Raw genomic sequence first — 20887 nt, 5'->3', positions numbered from 1 at the left:
TAATCTGGCTTCAACAGCTTCGTCCTTATTATGAGAATTATGTTTGAGCTGTTCGGCCTCTTAGTTGCATATGATTCTTGTTTTTAATGAATCACTTCCCTCGCCCTCACAAGGTCACGGTGAACTTTTGCATTTTGTTCATGGCTGTATGATACAGAGCAGGAAAGATAGTTCCACCCTGAAAGATGGTAATATATTTTCTACTTTAAGTGTTTCACCTCTAACTTCTTTCATTTTTGTGTAATGACTCACAAAAAATACTTTTTTGAAATGAATACAGCTCTGTGGTAAAAATGCTAAACTCTTACAAAGGTAAGTAGCTCTTTCAAAAGTAATAGCTTTCAACATGAAGGAATGATTAAACACGTAGTTATGTTCGCTGACATCTTTTCTTAAGCTGGAGACTATTTTTATGGGGTTGTTTTTTATTTTATTGTATTTATTTAATTATTTTATTTTAGTAGAGGGCCTTACCCTCAAACTGTAAAAGGTTATGTGAGAAAGCTAGTTTCTCTCCTACCTCCTCTTGCATCTAGATTCACCCCCAGTTCGGTTGGCAAAGAGAACAACTTTTGGGGCCATAGGGTGTGGGTTATGTAGTAAATTCTTTTTTCTCTCCCTATACTTGAAAACATCAAAGCCTTCATTCCTTTTCTGAAGGATTCCAAAATTCTTGAATTTGGAAGTCTCAACAGTACCTTTTTTTTTGTCGAGTAGAAGGTTAGTCTCTGCCTTTAGTTACTACAAAAACTGAAATTATCTGCCCTCCCTTTAATGCAGGACTTCCTGTGAGGGATGCCTGTGAAGGTAGATGCCTCCATCTACCTTCTTAGACCTCTCAGAGCCTTCCGTTTAAGAGCATCTCTTTTTCTATCCAGTCCCTTTGAATCAGCACTCCCCAGAGACAGTGCCTCTCACACTGCTCTGCCAGTTCATCTCATTGAAGCCTGCAGCCAGACAAACAATGTTTTCTGATCACTGATTGTCCAGCCTCAATGCCATCCTGCACACCCGGAATAAGGATGTCCCTTAGAGTGTTCATTCTCACGTCCTTGCTTGAAGCTACTGCTATATAGAGAGTTTGTTAGGGCACAGTCCCAATGGACTGATCACAGCAGCATCATCCTTTTGCTAATTCAAAGTAATAACATGTAACTAGACATAATTTAGGACAGTTAATGTTGGGATAATTGCCTGTAAATCCACCCAAACTACAGCAATTCTTATTATGACCCTCATAATGATGAAAGATTTGCACCATTCCTTAATTGCCTGCTGATCTTTATCATTTGTTTCCCCGTTCAGTCTTCAGAGAGCCCTTCTGGCTACCATAAAACTTATATTTTAATATCCAACATAACAGTTTCCTTTGCTTCTTTGCAACAGGTTCAGCATTATTGCCTAAAGACTTTATGTCTTCCAGTATAAAATATTTTTGCCAGACATAAAAACAAATAGTAGAAATTCCACGACAAAGTAAACATCATTCATTTCAGAACATGATCCAGAATTAGTAATCATTATTTTATTTAGTCCAATAATTTCACCTATGTGTTTATGTATTTGTTTGCTCAATTTTTTCTTGTCAACTTTTCATTCAGTTTTCTTACTTTTAAAATAAATTGTTTTATATGAGTACATTCTGTGGAAATCTGTTAATAGTAAAGTCTTTTTTTCCACTGAAAAAACCTTTATTTCAACCTCATTTTTCAATGGTGATTTTACTGATCGTAAAATTTTAGATTGACTTTTTTTCTCCATACCTGCATTTCTGGAATATATCTTTTTTTTTGAGAACTCTCCTGTAGATTTAATAGTTTCTTCTGAGACAATATTCTCTCTATATTTGTATAAAATGTTTTCATACTTAGTTCTCTAACTTTACTAAATGTAACTGGTTATAAATTTAGTTTTATTTCTACTTGGAAATCATCATAATTCCTAAATCTGAGATTACAGTTTTCATAAATACTAGGAGAATTAAAACCATCCCCGTAGTTTTTAAATACGACTTCCTCCTCATTGCCTCTTTCTAACTCAAGAAGACTTATGAGACATTATTAGGCTAGCCCATTTGTCTTCCATATCTCTTTATTTTATTTAATATTACCCATAAAATTTCCTGTCTGTGCTGTAGTCTGTGTAAATTCAGAATAAATTCAGATGTCTTCCAGTTCGCCATTCTTTCATTTTACTGATGGTAATTTTAAGACATCCTACTTGATTCTTTCAAAAATTTGTCTATTTCTTTTTAATACCACTTCCCTTTCTTGTTTTTTTTTACCATTTATCTTTAATAATTATAAACATAATTGAAAAATGTATTTATTTTTATAATTGTTTGGACGCAGAATAGACTCTGGTTTACTGGACGTAGGAAGCAAAGGAGAAGCATGTATCACATATGCAGCCTCCATTTCCGCCTCAGACAAATGAGTGGGTGGTTGGATTAAATAATTCCAAAGTCACTAACTCAGGATCTAGTTGTGCCATTGTGATGTGGTAGTGTTAAAAAAACTTTGTTTATTTATAGGGTTTGTCAATGATTGTAGTATAAATACTCCCTTATACAAATTTCAATGGTTTAACAACTACCAATGGTTTAACAACTGGCTTTAAAATTTTCTGAATACTTACTAACTTTTTATAAGTCACTAGGAGCCAAACTCAGCACACTGTTCATTTCTTCTACTTCTCACTCATTGTGTCCTTTGTCATTTTGGATTATAATCTCATGTTTGGCAAAGTTTAATTTTTTTTTGGAACCTGAGTGGCCTTAATTTAAGGAGTTTCTCTCCAAAGAGAGGTTTTATTTTATTTTTTCATACACCGTAGGGTTTTTATCAGTGTAGGGCCACTTCTCATATTTACTTTTTGCCTCTAGGTTCCCAATACCTTGCAGATAGAATAATTTCAAACTAAAATCCAGGTAATGGAGACCTATAATTAAGAATGAACAGAGAAGACTCTACCCATGTTGAGTCAAAGATGAAACAGACATGCTTCCTTCTCATGTCCATTTGTCAATGATTAGAGATGTTCTTCACTGTAGATTCCTGATACTTTGCTGACCTTTGCGATATGTATTTAAAAGGATGTTGCTTATGTTTTCTCCATATTTTTAGGTGCTCTGGAGAAGGAGATTTATAAATTACCTAATCTTGTACATTGCCAGTAAGAGAAGTTGATATAAAATTTATGCCAATTTTAACCAAATGCATTCATTCCACCTTAAAAATTTGATTTATTAATAGGTTAGAAAAATTAAAACACCGCTGTAAGAGGTGGTGTAGCATTTTAATAACAAGTAAGGGTCAGAACAAGTAAGTTTCAATTTCAACTTTCCCACCAAAAGCTGTGGGACTTCACATACACCCCTTAACCTTTATATATCTCCATTTTCTTTCCTATTAAGAGCATATAATGAAAGCTCTTTTAAGGGCAAAAGAAATGATACATCTAAAGTATATGGCACAAATGCGTGGTACTTTGGTTTGGTAAGTGGTGGCTTAAAATAACTTTTATGTCTTGACATCACTTATGCAAATAGAGTCATTGTAAAAAAATAAAGATTTTAATGTAAAATATATGATTGTATGTTCTAAAATTTTTTCAATATATGTAGAAACTAGTGAAAAGTAAATACAGATGTACTGGCATTGAAATTGATTTAAAGAATTATTGCTAGTAGAGGCATTCAATTAACATATTAGCTATTTAATATTGTTATAGTATATATCTATACTTTCAAACAACGTTTCACATGAGAACATAATCTGAAAGAAAAGGTGTATATTTTCACATGGTAGAGAAATTTTCTATATAATTAAAAATATGCAGTGGATTGAGCACGGGCCTGCAAACCAGACAATCGCGGTTCGATTCCCAGTCAGGGCACATGCCTGGGTTGCAGACCAGTTCCCTGCAGGCCAGTTCCCAGCAGGGGACGCACAAAAGGCAACCATACATTGATGTTTCTCTCCCTCTCTCCTTCCCTTCCCCTCTAAAGATAAATAAATAAAATATAAATTAAAAAATATGTGTCAATTGACATTTCATTTATCTTAAAGGGGAATGTCTTATTTGTTTTTATTTTTAGAAGTGCTTTGGTAAGCTATGTGGGATAAAGGCTATGCCCTAAAGAACATACTGAAGTTACAAAAGATATTTACCAGTTTGATCTACCAAAGGCAAAAAGAACATTTGTGTTACTTAGAACGGTATAGAGGGAAGAGGGAGAAGTGAGGTGAAGAAGGTTGTTGAGAGTAAGATGCTTACTGTGTGTACTACATTCCTTCGCCTCCTAAATATTCATTAAGATTATATTAAAATGTGGAAAATGTGTGGTATGAGACCCCATTCCACAAATCTAAACACAATGCCATTGTCCCTAGGCATATAATGTAATTGAAGAGAAATCCGAGATTCTACATTTTTTGTTTGTAGATAATATGCTTCTTCTGCCTGAATGTGTGTATTAATCTTCAAATTTCAGTAACTTCATCAAAACTTGGCTCTATCTTAATCTATTAATTTTTTGAAAGAGAGCAATCCTTGTTTAAGCTAAAAATGTAACTCCCCTTACAAATTAAGAAAGTATTCTCTCAATATTATCTTCAAAACTTTTCTTGTTTATATTCTTTCCCTTTTTCAAGGCCCCCAGAAGTAACCTATAGGTTGTCTCTCTATTTTCTGTCTTCCACACCTGTCTTCTTTTCTCTACTCATTTTAATATTAATTTTTCTATACTCCATCTGGTGATTTTTCTCAAAACCTCAAAGTCTGAACTTCATGTTACTTGTTTAATTTTTTGCACTTGTAGTTATCCTTTTATATTCTTCCAAATTAGGTTTTTGGATGTATAATAACTGCGTTTTTAAATTTTTTCTCTGCCATCTCTCATTTTATCTTGTTTTATAATTTATTTCAACTCTGATTTTGTGTTTCTCTTCTTTGATTTATTAAAACTTAGAAAACTTAGATGCTACTTTACCTTTGAAATGCAGTGAAGGGATTGCTAAAATCCATTCCCTATAAATATTCTTTCTCCACCTTTTATTCATTTGACTTTTGTATTCATCTTTCTAAAAATATTTTTGCTTAAATCCCATTCAATATGTTTGCTACTTATTACACATTTAAGTGTATATAATTTTACCTTGGCTGGCTGTTTGACTAATTGTCAGCTGGTTTCCCCTAGATTCCTCCCTGGTTTGATTATTGCCTTATAATTTGAGCTGGAAGATTTGTAATCCCAGAGAGAAAAACAGTGGGTGGGGACATAAATGTAGCTTTGGTAGAAAGGTGTCAACAACTGAAATTTTAAAGCACCTGAGAACTTCATTCTCCTATGAAAACTTTGCCTTGGATTGTGGTGTTTTTTTTTTCTGAAGGAAAATTCCCCTTAGCTTCCTTTCTGTTTTTCAGGGGGTGGAAGTTATAAGATAGAAGGCCATATTATAGCCCTTGAGCCCTTGTGACAAACAGGTTTTTATTGCTATACGCAATTATTGATTTATTAAAATTGGACTGCTACTATATACAAGGTGCTGGTGCTATCATCAAGGAACTCGTGTTTTAATTGAGGAAAGAAACAATGTATAACATGAAGTATTATAACATGATAGAACATGATAAATTCTAAGAAGAAAAAGAGAAGCAAGGTGGAAGGTATTAAGGGTTTGTATGCATTTGTCTTTGCTCAGTCAAATACGATCAATAACTATAAAAATAATTTCTAGTTTTTTATTACCTCTCTCTACTCTACCTCTTGTCTGGGTTGCCCCTCAAATTTAGATCAAATCACAGAAATAAAGTAGTTAATGTGGTCATATGGTCCTCATCTGACTGTGTGTTGCCATTCCATTATAGAAATAGACCTGAGGATTTCTATTATCTGCTTTCCCTGACTCTTCATATACCTCAAGTGAATGCCTTCTCACTAACCACTTTCAGCATATATTAAGATACTATATGTATTTAGTATACATTCTTATTCCTGTATTATAGTATGTTGATCTGTATGTCCATTTACATGTTAATATTAATATAATATCATGTTTGGATTATGCTGGTATTGCTATGAATAACTTTTAATATTACATAGCATGGTATATAGTAAAGGTATAGTTACTCTTTTAACAATCCTCTTGGCTATTCTCATACACATTTATTTTTCTCAATGAATTGTAAAAAGCATCATTTCCACTTTTAGAAATTATTGGATTCTGGATAACAGCAAAAAGATAAAAGAATCCCCCCAAATGAAGATAGTATAAGGAGCCTTTGTGACAGCTTCAACTATACCAACATTCATAAGATGGGGATGTTGGAAGGAAAATAGAGAGGAAGAAATTGAAAACCTATTTAAAAATATACTAACATAAAACTTTCCTAACCTGGTGAAGGAAATAAACATACAAGCCCAGGAAGCACAGGGAATCTGAAACAAGATGAATTCAAAGAGGCCCACTCCCAGACACATCATAATTAAAATACCAAAGATTAAAAACAAAGAAAGAATCTTAACACTGCAAGAGAAGAGGAGTTGAGTACGTACAAGGAAGCTCCTGTAAGAGGGTTATTTGATTGCTCAACGAAAACTTTGAGGACAGAAGGGAGCAGCAAGAAATATTAAGGGTGATGAAAAACAAAGGACCTATAAGCAAAATTATTCTACCCAGCAAAGCTATTATTTAAAATCAAAGGACCCATGAAGAGCTTCCCAGACAAGATAAAACTAAAGGAGTTCATACTACCAAATCAGTATTACATGAAATGTTAAAGGGTCCTCTTTAAGAATAAAAAAAAGATAAAAATATGAACAATAAATGAAAATAAATATACATTTATCAACAATTGAATTAAAAAAAACAAGCAGAACAGAAATAGACTCACAGATACAGAGAATATTTTGATGGTTGCCAGATGGGAATGGTTATAGGGAAGATAGGTGAAAAAGATGAAGGCATTAGGAAGTACAAATTGGTTGTTAAAGAATAGTCATGAGGATATAAAGTGCAGCATAGGAAATATAGTCAGTAATATTCTAATAACTATGTATGGTATCAGACGGTGTGAGATTTATCAGCATGATCACTTAGTAAGTCATCTAATCACAGGGGTATACACCTGAAACTAATATAATATATTTTTAATTAAATTTTATTATTATTGTTCAATTACAATTGTCCCACATTTTTACATTTTGCTCTCTCCTGCCCTGCCCATCCCCCACTGCTCCCACAGTCAATTGCCACCCCGTTGTCCATGCCCATGGGTCCTTATACAAGTTCCTTGACTTGCCCCATTTCCTTCTTTTTCCTGTGATCCCTCTCTCTCCTCTCCTCCAATCACTGTCATTTTGTTTTTCATCACCATGCCTCTGGTTGTATTTTGCTCATTTGTTTGTTTTGTTGATTAGGTTTCACGTATATGGTATTAGTCTTTCACCACCTGGCTTATTTCACTTAGCTTAATGCTCTCCAGTTCCATCCATATTGTCATGAAAGATAGGAGCTCCTTCTTTCTTTTTGCTGCATAGTATTCCATTGTGTAAATGTACCACGGTTTGTTTGTTTTTTTATCCACTCATTTATAGAAGGGCACTTAGGCTCTTTCCAGCACTTGGTTATTGTAAATCATGCTGCTATAAACATTGGGGTGCATAGGTTCTGTTGGATTGGTGTTTCAGGATTCTTACAGTATAATCCCAGCAGTGGAGTCACTGGGTCAAAAGGCACAAATGGAGGCATATACTGCTTTCATAGATTGGAAGAATTAACATCATTATAATGTCCATACTATCCAAAGCAATCTATGGATTGAATGCAATCCCTATCAAAATGCCAACGATATTTCGCAGACACGGAACAGTAATTTCTAAAATTCATAAGAAACCATAAACAACCCTGAATAGCCTCAGCAATTTTGAGAAAGAAGAGCAATGTAGAAGGGATCATATTACCTGATATCAAACTACATTACAAGGCCACTATAGTCAAAACAGTCTGGTACTGGCATAAGAACAGACACATAAACCAATGGAACAGAATAGAGAGCCCACAAATGAAGCATATTGATCATATTTATTGATATGATCAATAAATTGATCATATCTCTATGGTCAACTAACATTTGACAAAGTGGGCAGAAGCATAAAGTGAGGTAAAAATAGCCTCTTCAACAAATGGCATTGGGAGATCTGGACAAGTAGGTGCAAAAAAATGAAACTTGACCACTAACTTACACCATACACCAAAATAAACTCAAGATGGGTAAAAAACTGAAGTGTAAGTCGTGACACCATAAAAGTCCTAGAGGAGATCGTAGGCGGTAACATTTTGGATATCTCTTGCAGCAATATTTTCACTGATATGTACCCTAGGGCAAGGGACATAAAGGAAAGAATAAACAAATGGGACTACATCAAATTAAAAAACTCTGCTCAGCTAAAGAAAACAACAAAATGAAAAGGGAACCAACCATACAGGAAAATATAATTGCCAATGATAGCTCAGACAAAGGTTTGAGCTTCAAAATATATAAAGAACTTACATGACCACACACTATGAAGACAAACAATCCAATTAAAATAGTATAATCAATAACATATATATATTTTTAAATGGGCAAAAGACCTGAACAGACACTTCTGCAAGGAAGACAGAGGGCCCACAGACACATGAAAAAATGCTCAACCTCACTAGTCATCAGAGAGATGCAAACTAAAACACAGTGAGATACCACTTCACACATTTTTCCCACCAACAGGTCAGACTGGCCATAATAAACAGATCAACAGACAAATGCAGGTGAGGTTGTGGAGAAAAAGGAACTCTTGTGCACTGTTGGTGGGAATGCTGACTAGTGCAGCCACTGTGGAAAACAGTATGGAATTTCCTCAAAAAAGCTAATATTCAATATTGTACCTCAACAGTAACTGACCAGTTAAAATTATTTTAAAATATTGGTTTCTGATTGAAACAGATAAAATTTATATGTTAATTTCAGCAGGGTCGATACATTAAGATTTCAGATTCAGGGACATTTCTTTTTATTCACATTTTTATTTTGTATCCTGTGGTGGAATTTTATATTTTAAATATAGCCCCTATGCTTTTCTTAAATTTGTTATTGTAATTAATATTTGTTATTCGTTAAATGTTCTTAATATTTTTCTTAATATTTGTAATTTGTTAAACTTTCATCTGTTGTGGTAGAATATTATTTGTTGTTTTGCAAATGGCAATATTAAAAGTGACATATCCAGTGTTTTTTATAAACTCATCTTTTTTTGGTCATATAAGTAAATTATCTCAATGATAGAGTTTTACTAATCCTTTGAGTTTTCTAGCAAGCAAATCTGAAAGTATTCATTTTTATATAACATTTGCTGTTGGGTTTAGGTAAGTGGTCTGTATGTCTTCCATCTTCAGTCAATTTTTTTAAAGTAATGGCTCCTGGATTTTAACAAAAAGCATTTGCATTAGTTTCCCATTGATGCTATAACAAGTTACCACAAATTGAGCATCTTGAAACAACATACATTTATTATGCTATGGTTCTGAAGGCTTGAAGCCTGCATCAAAATGATATAATACTATAAATTTTTTTTCATTTAGCTTCTTGTTCTTTTATTTGTTAGATTCCACAAATAGGTTAAATCACATAGTATTTTTTTCTTCTCTCTTTGGCTTCTTTCACTTAGCATAATACCATCTAGGTCCATCCATGTTTTCCCAAATGGCAAGATTTCATTATTTTTTATGGCTGAGTAATATTCCATTGTATATTGTACCACCTCTTCTTTATTCATCTATCAATAGACACTTAGGCTGTTTTCATATCTTGGCTATTGTAAATAGTGCTGCAGTGAACATAGGGATGCATATATCTTTTCAAATTTGTGTTTTGGATTTCTCCTGATAAATATCCAGATGTGGAACTGTGACATCATGTGGCAGTTTCACTTTTATATTTTTTAGTTAATTCCATACTATTTTTCATAGTGGCTGCACCAGTCTGAATTTCCACCAGCAGTGCACTAGGGTTCCCTTGTCTCCACATCCTTGCCAGCACTTGTTTGTTTGTTTATTGGTGAGAGCCGTTCTGACTGGTGTGATATGATATCTTGTTGTGGTTTTATTTTGCATTTTTGATGGAAAAATTTTTATCTTTGCATTTTATTTTGCATTTTGATGATTAGTGATATTGAGTATTTTTTCATATATCTGTTGGTCATCTGTATGTCCTCTTTGGAAAATGTCTATTCAGGTCTTCTGCCCACTTTTTAAAATTGGGTTGTTTGATGTTTTTGCTGTCAAATTATGAGTCCTTTATATATTTTAGATATTAACCTCTTACTGGATGTATCATCTGAAAATATCTTCTTCCATTCATTAAGTTGTCTTTTTACTTTGCTGATGATTTCCTTCACTGTGTAAAAACTTTTTAGTTTCATGTAGACTCATTTGTTTATTTTGTTTCCTTTGCCCAAGGAGACATAGCCAAAAAGATACTGTTAGGACTGATGTCAAAAAGTTTACTGCCTAAATTTTCTTCTGTTTTATGGTTTCAGGTCTTACATTTAAGTCTTTAATCCATTTTGAGTTTATTTTGGGTATGGTATAAGAAAGTGGTCTAATTTCACTTTTTTTAATGTGTCTGTTCAGTCTTCCCAACACCAATTATTGAAGAGACTGTCATTACCCCATTTTATGTTCTTGTCTCCTTTGTCATAGATTAATTGACCATAAAAGTGTGGGTTTATTTCTGGGCTCTCTGTTCTGTTCCATCGATCTGTGTGCCTGTTGTTATGCCAGTAACATGGTGTTTTGATTATTATAGCATTGTAGTTTAGTTTGATATCAGGTAGCATGATACCTCTAATTTTGTTCTTTTTTTGTCCAGATGACTTTAATTATTCATGGTCTTTGTGGTTCCACATAAATTTTAGGATTATTTGTTCTAGTTCTACAAAAAAAGCTATTGGTATTTTGATAGGGATTGCATTAAATTTATAGATTGCTGTAGGGAGTACAACATTTTCATGATGTTAGTTCTTTCTATCCATGATCATGGTTTATGATTCCATTTGTTGTATCTTCTTTGATTTCTTTCTTCAGTGTGTTACAATTTGCCAAGTACAGGTCTTTTACCTCCATGGTTAAATTTATTCCTAGGCATTTTATTTTATTTTTTGAAGCAACTTTAAATTTATTAGTTTTAATAGTTTTTGGTGCAATCTTTGGGGTTCTCTAGACATAATATCATGCATCTGCATAATGACAATTTTACTTCTTCCTTCCCAATTTGGATGCCTTTTATTTCTTGACTGATTGCTGTGGGTGAATAGGACTCCCAATACTGTGTTGATTGCAGCTGGTGAAAGTATACATTACTGTCTTGTTCCTGACCTTAAAGAAAAAGCTTTCATCTTTCACCATTGAGTATGGTGTTAGCTGTGGTTTTGTCATATTGGCCGTCACTATGTTGAGGTATGTTTTCTCCCTTCCCGCTTCACCAAAATTGTTTATCATGAATGATGTTGAATTTTTGTTAGATGCTTTCCCCATATCTATTTCTATGATCATAGGATTTTTATCCTCCACTTTGTTCACTTGGCATATCACTTTAATTGATTTGTGGGTATTGAACAAACACAGCATCTCAGGATAAATTACACTTAATCGGGTTGCATGATCTTTTTAATGTATTGAAAAATTCACTTTGTTAATATTTTGGCATGAATTTTTGCCTCTATGTTTATTATTGATATTGTCCTATAATTTTCTCTTTTTTTTTGTAGTGTTCTTGTCTGGTTTTGGTATCAGGGTAATGCTGGTCTTGTACAAGTGAGTTTGGGAGCCTTCCCACCTCTTCATTTTTTTGGAGTAGTTTGAGAAAGATAGTTATTAATTCTACTTTGAATGTTTGGTAAAATTCACATATAAAGCTGTTTTGTCTAGGACTTTTGTTTGCTGAGAGTGTTTTGATTAGTGGTTTCATTTTGTTAGTAGTTATCAGACTGTTTAGATTTTCTGTTTCTTCCTAATTCACTTTTGTTCTTTAGTTTTGAAGTTTGATTTTTTTTTAATTTTTAGAAATGGTGTCATATGATATGTATATTTCTGCAGTTTGATCTTATTTATCAAACATTATATATTCTGATGTATATTTTCCTGATTTATTAAGTTTTGTTGCTCTATATTAATCCATCCTATGAATATCTATTATCCATTTATTCACATGTTAATGAACACTTATTTCCAATTTGAGAGCTATTAAAGCTGTACACAGCTGTGTACATTGTTGTCCATGTCTCCTGGTGCTCATGTGTGAGAGTTTTTTACAGGTATGATATACACCTGGATGTAGAATTGCTGACTGTAACATATTTTTACCTTGAATTTACTACATAATGCTAAGTGGTTCTCAAAGTATTTGTACCCAAGTAGACTACACTCCAGTATCTTGGTACTAATGGCCAGGATGGAGACATAGGTAGATGGACAACCAAAAGAAAAACAACAAATTTAAAAACAAAAAACAACCAGAAGTGCCAGAAAATCAAACTGCATGGAAGTCTGTCAACCAAGGAGTTAAAGAAGAAACATTCATACAGACAGGTAGGAGGGGCGGACATAGGCAGCCAGGGTGGAGAGGACAGACCGAGGTGGCAGCACCTGGCAGACCAGGTGAGGCAGTGACTGGTGGAGCAGGTGGTCCCATATTTTCTTGTGGATAAACCAGGAGGAACAACTGGGGAGCGAGACAGACCAAGAGACCCAGGATTCCAGCCCTGGGAAGTAAAGCCTCAAGACCTCTTACTGAAAACACCTGTGGGTGTTGAGTCAGCAGAAGAAACTCTGAGTCACATGGGACAGTTTTTTGGAGAGACCCACAGGGTCCTAGAATGTACACATACCCACCCACCTGGGAATTAGTGCGAGAAGGGCCCAATTTGCTTGTGGGTAGTGGGGTAAGTGACTAAAAGCCAGCCAAGAGCTGAGCAAGCAGCACTGTTTCCTTTCAGACCCCTTCCCCACATACAGCACCACAACACAGCAACCTGGTAGCTCCTCTCTGGCAAATACATAAGGCTCTGCCCCTTACTATGTAACAGGTACACTGAGACCAAAAAAAAATGGCCCAAGTGAAAGAACAGATCAAAGCTCCAGAAAAAATACAACTACATGATGAAGAGAGAGCCAACCTATCAGATGCACAGTTCAAAGTACTGGTAATCAGAATGCTCACAGAAATGGTGAAGTATGGTCACAAAAAAAGAGGAAAAAGTGAGGGCTATTAAAAATGCAATAAAGAAAAATATACAGGAAACCAGCAGTGACAGAAAGGAAGCCGGGACTCAAATCGACAGTTTTGACCAGAAGGAAGAAATAAGCATTCAACCAAAACAAAATGCAGATACAAGAAATTTTAAATATGAGGACAGGCTTAGGAACCTCCCGGACAAGTTGAAACATTCCAACATCTGAATCATAAGTGTGCCAGAAGGAGAAGAACAAGAGCAAGAAATTAAAAACTTATTTGAACAAATAATGGAGGAAAACTTCCCCAATCTGGACAATGAAATAGATTTCCAGGAAGTCCAGGAAGCTCAGAGAATCCCAAAGAATTTGGACCCAAGGAAGCACACACCAAGGCACATCATAATTACATTACCCAAGATTAAAGAGAGATTAGGAGAGAATCTTAAAAGCAGCAAGAGAAAAGGAGACAGTTACCTACTAAAGAGTTTACATAAAACTATCAGCTGATTTGTCAAAAGAAAACTTGCAGGCAAAAAGGAGCTGGCAAGAAGTATTCCAAGTACTGAAAGGGAAGGACCTACATCCAAGATTATTCTATCCAGCAGAGCTGACATTTACAGTGGAAGGGCAGTTAATGTGCTTCCCAGATAAAGTCAAGTTAAAGGAGTTCATCATCACTAAGCCATTATTATATAAAATGTTGAAGGGACTTATCTAAGAAAAAGAAGATGATCAAAGATATGAACAGTAAAATGACAACAAATGCAACTATCAACAACCGAACCTAAAAAAAAACCCAAAAACAAACTAAGCAAACAACTAGTACAGGAACAGAATCACAGAAATGGAGATCACATGGAGGGTTATCAGTGGGGAGGTGGAAGGAGGAGAATGGGGGAAAAGTTACAGGGAATAAGAAGTATAAATGGTAGGTAGAAAATAGGGAAGGTTAAGAATAGTATAGGAAATGTACAAACCAAAGAGCTTATATGTACTACCCATGGACATGAAACAATGCTGGGGGGGTGGGGGAAATGCTGGTGGGAAGGGGGCTAGGTCAGAGGGGAATAAGTGGGGGTAGGAATGGGACAACTGTAATAGCATAATCAATTAAATATATTAAAAAAAACAAACAAAGAGTACACTCCACGACAGTTCTCTATGAAAGTTGCTATATTATGTGTCCTTATCTTTTGGGGTAGGTAGTATTTCATTGTGTTCTTACTTTATATTTGTCTGTAACTAATAAGACCATATTTTCAGTTTTCATTGCCTATTTATATTTTTCTTCCTCTATGAAGTATGTTTGTATGCTGTTTCTTTCTGATTTGTAGGAATACTTTGTATGGTCTGGATATGTGTGTTCTAAATATCTATAGAATGGGGAAGAACAACTTATCTTATAAAGTGATATTTGAACATAAATCTAAATGAAATGAGGGAGCAAGCCATGCAAATATTTAAGAAATTTCTCTAATTTCATTTAGAGAAACAGTCCAAAGGCCCTGAGGCAGGAACACACTCACCAAGTTCTAAGAACAACATGTGAGCCAGTATGGACAGAGCAAGGAGAAGAATGTAAGAGAGAGTATAGTATATTCTCTGTAGTCTCTGTCTAAACAACATTATGTTGGGTCTTATACAACCTGATAAGGAATTTGTATTTCATTTTTAAGTATAATGAAAAGACACTGAGAGTACTGAAGAAAGAGTGATGTAATCTGATCTAAATCTTTTAAAGTTACTCAGCTGGGTAGAGAATAGACTATAGATGTGCAAGGATGAAAGCTGAAACACCAGACTGTAGATGTTGGAATAGTCCAACTGTTGTGATGGTAGTTGAACTTGTGATGGAAGCCATGGCTGTGGGGAAGAGGGACTGGATTTGGTTATATGTTCATAGGAAGCCACCAGGATTTGCTCATGAATTGGAAATGAGGTAAGAGAATAAGTGAGGTATCAGGGATGCCTCTTGAGTTTTTGGCCAGAGAAGGTGTGTAAATGCAGTTGAAAAATGGGAATCTGTAGTTTTGAAGCCAGTGCATCAAATTTCTGCTCTAAACAGTATTGAGTTTGTGGGATTTATTAAACATACAAATGGAGAAACTGAGCAGACAGTTGGATAGTTGAGTCCAGAGTTCCCAGAAAAAGTTGAGGCAGAAGTTCTAAATTTATTTTTTATCCACACCTAGATCATATTAAAGGTCTGAGACTGGATGCAGACAGCTAGAAAGAGAGTGTAGTAGTTATCAAGAGAAGTCTGAGGATTGAGCTCTGGGCTTCCCAAGACTTAGAAATCAAGAAGATGAAAAAGAGTGAGCCAGTCAGACTGAAAGAGTGGTCACAAGAGTAAGGTATGTGGAACCCAAGTGAGCAGAGTGTTAAAGGATGAAGGAAGGGACCAACTGTATCAAGTACCTTTGATGGGTTGAATAAGATGAGATTGGAGAATTGATCATTGTTTTCTACCTGGTGGAAATCATTGGTGACTTTGCTGAGAACAATTTTGTTGGAGTAGGGAGAAGAAAAACCTGAATTGAGCTGGTTTAAGGGTGAATGGGAGAAGAGATGGAGAGAAAGTTGTGTTTCTCCTAGGGGTGAAGTATGCATAAGAGGGACTATTAAAGGATGCATTTGAGAAGGCACATGGATTTAGAGAAAGTCCTTGGGTAAGTGAGAAGGTGTAAGTTCTAGTGCAGAAATGATAGGAGCACACACAGTTTGTGCATTGTAACAGGAGACAAGGCAGAGTATAGGGGTACCCATTCTATAGATTAACTACAAAAAATGTCTCCAGATGTGTCTTCTATTTACCTAAGCTTCCAAAATAAAAAAGGCAATTATTTTGCTTTTGATTCATCCACCAAGCTGAAAGAGAGACAACTATGAAGTCATTCCCTCAGTCTGCTTTCTTATACCCCATGTCCACTCCCTAGCATCTGAGCCTAAGTCTTACGGCCTTCCAGCAAAACAGTGGTAGCATCCATGCATACCATGTCCTGAAGATAGACGGTGCAGGGTTTGGGGGAGCAGTAAGGTGAAGATGCCTACAAGGCCCCTCACCTAGTCTCCACTTTGGTCACCCAAAACACCAGGTGCTGTCTTTCATAAGTACATAAATAATATTGTAATTAACCCAAAATCATTCTAAATTTTCTGTGAATTCTGAGTACTTTTTTGCCATTAATTTTTCAATCAACAAATGCTAAAAGTACAATTATAGGAAGTTCTATAGATTTGTTCATCATTTAATAGTGGCTCATATATGAAGGTTAGAAATCATTTCTTTGAAAAAATATGTACTTTATGAGGGAGGATCTCCCCTCCAAAACTGGAATTATCTTCTGGAGAGCAGGCCGTTTGTAGTACAGGCCTCCCCTGCTAGGTGAGTGTTCAGGAGCCTGTATTTATTATTGTATCCGCTGGCCTTGTTGTGAAAGGCTACTTTTGGCTTCAGTGAATTTTTTTTGAAGACTCAGTACAGTTGTCCATTTCGTGATAGGTGGTTTTGCCCACACTGCACCTGCCCACGCTGCACTGAGTGTTCAGCAGTTTTTGACCAAAAGGGCTTGACCACCCTGCCCCACCCTCCCTATTCACCCAATCTTGCCCCGAGCATTTTGTTTGATTTGCTTTGTTTCCCCGAGGTGAAAAAAGTCCTCAAAAGGAAACATTTTGCGGATGTGGGAGAGGTGAAACAAAAAATGGCAGAAGCACTAAAAAACATCAAAATTGATGAGTTCAAAAACTGGTTTGAACAGTGGAAAAAAGTCTCGATCGGTGTATTACATCAAAAGGAGAGTACTTTGAAGGTGACTAAAGTTTAAACATACAAAAATAAATACATAATTTTTAATAAATTATTCCCAGAGTTTCCCCCCCTTATATTTATTAAAATCCAGCAGATCTATTTAATAAGGCATATTTCTGTTCACATTTTCTTTCTGGTATTCTTACTATGATATTCTTATTTAAAGCTCTGTGCTAAGTCAAAACATCAACTTTAATAACTCTGCAGATATTTACTGGGAGTCCACTGCATGGTAGTTTATAAAGCTTCAGATCTACATTGGTGAGTAAGACAGACTCATCCCCATCCTCATGGGGCAATTAGCCTAGTATGTCCCCATAACAGGGAAGCTTCTCTGACTGGGGTTTGAGAAGACAAAATAATGTGTTCTGTCATTCATTCAGCAGACATTTATTGAGGGAGTGTCACACTGAAGAAGATACAAAGCTGAGAAAGAGCGGCTATCTCTACTGAAGATCACAGTCAAGGACAGGGAAACTTTGCTTTGATCTTTTTATTCTCTCAGTATTATCTTCCCTTGGGGATCTGATTTGTGTTTGTGGCTGCAAAATTTAGGTATTTAAATTCTACCGCTTTTGGGTCCTAGACCTTAACTTAATATTCAGCTGTGGCAGAAATAAAAGAAAGCAATCTTTTTTTATATTTCACTCTATGAAAAACAAAGACAATTAAAAATATAAGATTAGCACCGATGTACATATCACTTCGCAATTTATTATTTTTTTAATATTAAATTTTATTTAGTTACTTTTCAAGTACATTTTTTAAATCTATTTCTCCCATCCCAATTTATATTTTCCATAATGTCAAGTGGAGTTGAGGCTAACTGTATTTCTAGTAATAACTAGGTGTTTTTATTTAGCTTGCTAAGAGGGAAACAGTGACTAGATGCTTGACAGTGGAACTTGTGAGATGTAAACCAAAGGGTTGATTTCAAATGCAAACCACATAGAGAAAAATGCTCTAAAGTAGTATTTTCTGAACTATTAATTCCATGAGATATTGATATTTTTTTCATCAAGAAAAAATCCCAGATATATTTGGGGAAAACTACATATTAATATTATTCTATTAGAGATTCATAAGGCATACAATGTATTGATGTTTCTGTAATATTCTAAGTAAGGTACAGATATTGCTGTGCCTTTTCTAATCCAGCATTGCTTAAGCATACATGACTACAGAAGTCTTTGTTTTATTTTCTGCTTGGGTTTTAATGGTAGGGGAGGATAGGTGATTAGGAATACTTTTTAATACCATAAAATTTATACTAAACAGTTATATTTTCCCTTCCTCTCTCACTTCTTTCCATCCAAGTTCCAAAAATGAGAACCAACATTAGTGAATGTCTCCTATATGCCAAACACTGTACCAGTATTTACACATTACCATATCTAAGTTAATGGTGGTACCAAAAGGTAAATGCCCTCTTTAAAAGATGAGCAAATCAATACCTGGACAAGTAAAATTATCCATCCCAAGTTATAAAGGTTTTAAATGACAAGATTCATATGGACATGGCCAACCCGAAGAGCCATTATGTCTCTTAAGATGTATTTTTGGAAGACCAAACTGATATTCATCGTAGAGGGTAGGGTATAGTGTATAGGTGTCAGAATTGTAACAGTTTTAGCTCTATAGGAAAACATTTGTTAATAATGTTTTTTTCATTTTTAACACTATTCTCTGGTGTACAAAGTTTTCCTTTGACCTATATTGCTTGATTAGATACAAAAGAATCAATAACCTGCAGATTTGGAGAAACCAAGGCTATTTGAAGGGGCAGCAATGTGCTCTACTGGGAAGACCATAGTTTTCCCCTGATGGTATTATTTCATTTTGCCCCATTCCTTCAAATCACTGTCACGTTACACACATTTTACTCATAGTGCTTACCTACCATTGTGTGGTATTATTTTACTTTCAATATGGACCCTCTCCATCTTCCTCCCAGAATGTAAGGCCTATGAAAGCAGGTACCTTGTCTGATTGTTCACTGCCATAGTTTCAGAATCTGCAATGATGCCAGGCACACAAAACCGCTAAATCAATGTTTTATGAGTGGAAGAAAATGGAAGATTACCCTTGATTAACATCTCTGCTCTGGGATTTATTAGCTTTACAAACTTGGCCAATTAGCCTCTATCAACCTATTTCTCACCTTTAAAAAGGAAATGGTAACATATATTTCAAAGGGTTGAGCTGCAACTTAAATTAGATAAGATAAGATAGATATATAAATGATCTAGTTCAATGTTAATTCACCTTTCAAATTTGCTTTTATTTAATTGTAATCTTTTTTTTTCCGCTGGAAGTTATGAAAGCACTGGGTCACAAGGAGAAATGTTAATAATTGCTATATTAATTCAGACTGCACTTTATGTAGTCAGCACATTAGGAAATTGTCTTAAAATTTATTTTGGGTATAAGACTTTCTAAAGTTTGATGAAACTGTAAAACACTTGCTCTAGTTTTCAAAAAGGTTCCAGAATTTCATACTGTAGTCACATCCTGATACAACTAGGACTGTGAAAGGGCATGAAAAAGAGAAAGGAGGTTCAAGTCAATTGGAAGGAATATCATTTTAAAGTTATTATTAGAAAGAAAGGGAAGGGGTAAGTGTATGTTGTATTTTTTTTGGTTAACTAGTATTTTGGGAATGCAAGGATGCTTAAAAACCATTTAGCTCAATCTTTGTGCTCTTTCCCACATTCTCTTGCCTGTACCTCTTTTCCAGAATCCCAGCTAATGAATGAGCAGTCCCTTCCTGAACTCCTGCACCACTGAGCACTGATGCAACACTGGGCATGCCATCTTCTCTACCCTTCCTTTCCTCGGCCTACAGATAGAGTTAATAATACCTACACCTGAACACTGTGAGGCTAAATGATACAGATATAAAATTCCTGGCATATTTTAGATACTCCTTAAATGTTACTTAATTGCTTAACTTTCCAGTTTTGTCTAGAAATTTATTAGATATAATTAATGTTTTATGGTAGAGAATCTGGACAAAGTAAAAATAGTCATTTAAACTTTTTTATTTGCCCTGATCTAGCAGCTTTATTTCTTTTAAAATTCCCATACTCCCCATGTTACTTCCCTTCCCTCTGGTGACTCATTCCTTCCCCAGGGAGCCCAGCTGATCTCTGTAAACACATCTGAATCTTCTTTGCATAGGGACCCTGGCATTTGTTTCCCTGTCAGCTACGGGTTCTAGCTCAAGCCCTTGAGAAATTTATAGCAAGTGTTATCCTTCTCTTTATGGAGAAAACTGAGCAAAGGCAAATGCTTAGAGAGATTAGGCAGGTAACATAATTGGGTAGAGCAGCAAGACTGAAGAAAACCGACCAGTAACCGACTACCAGTCTGCAGTAAGAACTGGGGCATATTTGAGTGCCCATGTGCCATTCAAAAGCAGCAGCTGCAACTCAGCACTACCAGATTACTGCCCTCTAACTAATTCAGAGATGTTTTCATAACTTTGGAAAGCACTGTATGAGCCAAACAAAATATGTCTGTGAGCCAGATCTGCAGGAGAACCGTCATAATGCAACTTCTGTTTAGATAACTGCAAACATTTATCATGCCTCCCTTACCCCTTTTTTTCCCTGGGTAACAAGCACAGCCAATTCATCCAGTTAAGCTGCTTATGCCTGGCATTGAGTGGGTGGGGGCTGAAATCCAGCCTGTCCTCCATCTCCAGGATTTTCTCTAATTCACCCCAAGGCACCTGTGACCTTGCATCAGCCCAGCTGAACATCCTGCTCTCCTTCAACCACTCTCCATGACACTGATTTTC

The 20887-nt window shown here is 35.4% G+C and overlaps 1 protein-coding gene across 2 annotated transcripts in view; it reads left to right on the top strand.

Annotated features, from left to right (window-relative positions):
• PGR (progesterone receptor) overlaps positions 1–20887 on the top strand; it is a 99339-nt gene that overhangs the window by 44827 nt on the left and 33625 nt on the right. The window lies entirely within an intron of this gene.

Source organism: Artibeus jamaicensis, unplaced genomic scaffold (genome assembly GCF_021234435.1).
Source record: "Artibeus jamaicensis isolate MK-2021 breed Jamaican fruit bat unplaced genomic scaffold, CSHL_Jam_final contig_585, whole genome shotgun sequence".
Lineage (NCBI taxonomy): Eukaryota > Metazoa > Chordata > Mammalia > Chiroptera > Phyllostomidae > Artibeus > Artibeus jamaicensis.
Note: the sequence above shows the minus strand (reverse complement) of the source record. Positions and strands in the feature narration are given on the sequence as shown.